Source organism: Pelobates fuscus, chromosome 1 (genome assembly GCF_036172605.1).
Source record: "Pelobates fuscus isolate aPelFus1 chromosome 1, aPelFus1.pri, whole genome shotgun sequence".
Classification (NCBI taxonomy): Eukaryota; Metazoa; Chordata; class Amphibia; order Anura; family Pelobatidae; genus Pelobates; species Pelobates fuscus.
The window spans coordinates 481,363,149-481,366,657 of NC_086317.1; positions in this window are offsets into that span (position 1 = coordinate 481,363,149).

Here is a 3,509-nt window from a genome sequence, read left to right on the forward strand (position 1 = left end):
AGGGGGAACAGTCTCTATTCTGCTCTGTGTCAGTGTGTATCATGGTCTCTGTGGACGGGGAACAGTCTCTATTCTGCTCTGTGTCAGTGTGTATCATGGTCTCTGTGGACGGGGAACAGTCCCTATTCTGCTCTGTGTCAGTGTGTATCAGGGGCTTTGAGGACAGGTGTCAATCCATATCTGCCAAGTGACCCTATGTAGGGGGAACAGTCTCTATTCTGCTCTGTGTCAGTGTGTATCATGGTCTCTGTGGACGGGGAACAGTCTCTATTCTGCTCTGTGTCAGTGAGTATCATGGTCTTTGTGGACGGGGAACAGTCTCTATTCTGCTCTGTGTCAGTGTGTATCAGGGGCTTTGAGGACAGGTGTCAATCCATACCTGCCAAGTGACCCTATGTAGGGGGAACAGTCTCTATTATGCTCTTTGTCAGTGTGTATCAGGGGCTTTGAGGACAGGTGTCAATCCATATCTGCCAAGTGACCCTATGTAGGGGGAACAGTCCCTATTCTGCTCTGTGTGAGAAAGAGGAACGGGAAATGAGTAGCTCGGCATCCAACCTTGTGCAAATGGGGTCTTTCATGCTGTCGTGCCTGTTGAGGGACCCTCGTATAAAAAGGCTGAAGGAGAACAACCTGTGCTGGGTGTCCACGCTACTAGACCCCCGGTCTCTATTCTGCTCTGTGTCAGTGTGTATCATGGTCTCTGAGGACGGGGAACAGTCTCTATTCTTCTCTGTGTCAGTGTGTATCAGGTGCTTTGAGGACAGGTGTCAATCCATACCTGCCAAGTGACCCTATGTAGGGGGAACAGTCTCTATTATGCTCTTTGTCAGTGTGTATCAGGGGCTTTGAGGACAGGTGTCAATCCATATCTGCCAAGTGACCCTATGTAGGGGGAACAGTCCCTATTCTGCTCTGTGTGAGAAAGAGGAACGGGAAATGAGTAGCTCGGCATCCAACCTTGTGCAAATGGGGTCTTTCATGCTGTCGTGCCTGTTGAGGGACCCTCGTATAAAAAGGCTGAAGGAGAACAACCTGTGCTGGGTGTCCACGCTACTAGACCCCCGGTCTCTATTCTGCTCTGTGTCAGTGTGTATCATGGTCTCTGAGGACGGGGAACAGTCTCTATTCTGCTCTGTGTCAGTGTGTATCAGGGGCTTTGAGGACAGGTGTCAATCCATACCTGCCAAGTGACCCTATGTAGCGGGAACAGTCTCTATTATGCTCTTTGTCAGTGTGTATCAGGGGCTTTGAGGACAGGTGTCATTCCATATCTGCCAAGTGACCCTATGTAGGGGGAACAGTCCCTATTCTGCTCTGTGTGAGAAAGAGGAACGGGAAATGAGTAGCTCGGCATCCAACCTTGTGCAAATGGGGTCTTTCATGCTGTCGTGCCTGTTGAGGTACCCGCGTATAAAAAGGCTGAAGGAGAACAACCTGTGCTGGGTGTCCACGCTACTAGACCCCCGGTCTCTATTCTGCTCTGTGTCAGTGTGTATCAGGGATCATTAGGATAGGTGTCAATCCATATCTGCCAAGTGACCCTATGTAGGGGGAACAGTCCCTATTCTGCTCTGTGTGAGAAAGAGGAACGGGAAATGAGTAGCTCGGCATCCAACCTTGTGCAAATGGGGTCTTTCATGCTGTCGTGCCTGTTAAGGGACCCTCGTATAAAAAGGCTGAAGGAGAACGACCTGTGCTGGGAGTCCACGCTACTAGACCCCCGGTCTCTATTCTGCTCTGTGTCAGTGTGTATCATGTTCTCTGAGGACGGGGAACAGTCTCATTCTGCTCTGTGTCAGTGTGTATCAGGGGCTTTGAGGACAGGTGTCAATCCATACCTGCCAAGTGACCCTATGTAGGGGGAACAGTCTGTATTATGCTCTTTGTCAGTGTGTATCAGGGGCTTTGAGGACAGGTGTCAATCCATATCTGCCAAGTGACCCTATGTAGGGGGAACAGTCCCTATTCTGCTCTGTGTGAGAAAGAGGAACGGGAAATGAGTAGCTCGGCATCCAACCTTGTGCAAATGGGGTCTTTCATGCTGTCGTGCCTTTTGAGGGACCCGCGTATAAAAAGGCTGAAGGAGAACAACCTGTGCTGCTGTCGTGCCTGTTGAGGGACCCTCGTATAAAAAGGCTGAAGGAGAACGACCTGTGCTGGGTGTCCACGCTACTAGACCCCCGGTCTCTATTCTGCTCTGTGTCAGTGTGTATCATTGTCTCTGAGGACGGGGAACAGTCTCTATTCTGCTCTGTGTCAGTGTGTATCAGGGGCTTTGAGGACAGGTGTCAATCCATACCTGCCAAGTGACCCTATGTAGGGGGAACAGTCTCTATTATGCTCTTTGTCAGTGTGTATCAGGGGCTTTGAGGACAGGTGTCAATCCATATCTGCCAAGTGACCCTATGTAGGGGGAACAGTCCCTATTCTGCTCTGTGTGAGAAAGAGGAACGGGAAATGAGTAGCTCGGCATCCAACCTTGTGCAAATGGGGTCTTTCATGCTGTCGTGCCTATTGAGGGACCCTCGTATAAAAAGGCTGAAGGAGAACAACCTGTGCTGGGTGTCCAGGCTACTAGACCCCCGGTCTCCATTCTGCTCTGTGTCAGTGTGTATCAGGGATCATTAGGATAGGTGTCAATCCATATCTGCCAAGTGACCCTATGTAGGGGGAACAGTCCCTATTCTGCTCTGTGTGAGAAAGAGGAACGGGAAATGAGTAGCTCGGCATCCAACCTTGTGCAAATGGGGTCTTTCATGCTGTCGTGCCTGTAGAGGGACCCTCGTATAAAAAGGCTGAAGGAGAACGACCTGTTCTGGGTGTCCACGCTACTAGACCCCCGGTATAAGCAGACAGTGGTGGAAATGTTACCAAATCAATTCAAGTCGGAAAGGATGCAGCATTTGCAAAATAAATTAAAAAGTATGGTTTACACAGCTTATAAGGGTGATGTCACAGCACAACGGGAATCTAACAGGGGAAGAGATGAAAGTGATCCTCCTCCCACGACCACACCATATCTGGCAAGTGACCCTATGTAGGGGGAACAGTACCTATTCTGCTCTGTGTCCGTGTGCATCAGGGTCTCTGAGGACAGGTGTCAATCCATATGTCAAGGTGTCAATATGTCATATGTCAGGTGTCAATCCATGTCCATTGTGATTTAGGAATGTTAGGTGATTTCTGCCCTTTATGGATTAAAACCAGACTCTGCATCAACTGTGTAATTTTCCATGGGAGTTTTGCCATGGATCCCCCTCCGGCATGCCACAGTCCAGGTGTTAGTCCCCTTGAAACAACTTTTCCATCACTTTTGTAGCCAGAAAGAGTCCCTGTTGGTTTTAAAATTCGCCTGCCCATTGAAGTCAATGGCGGTTCGCGAACATTTGAGGAAGTTCGCATTCGCCGTTCGCGAACCGAAAATTTCGGGTTCGCGACAACACTAGTGGTCATATTAGGAGGGGAATAACTGAGTAGAATACATGAATATAGCATAGAATGAATAC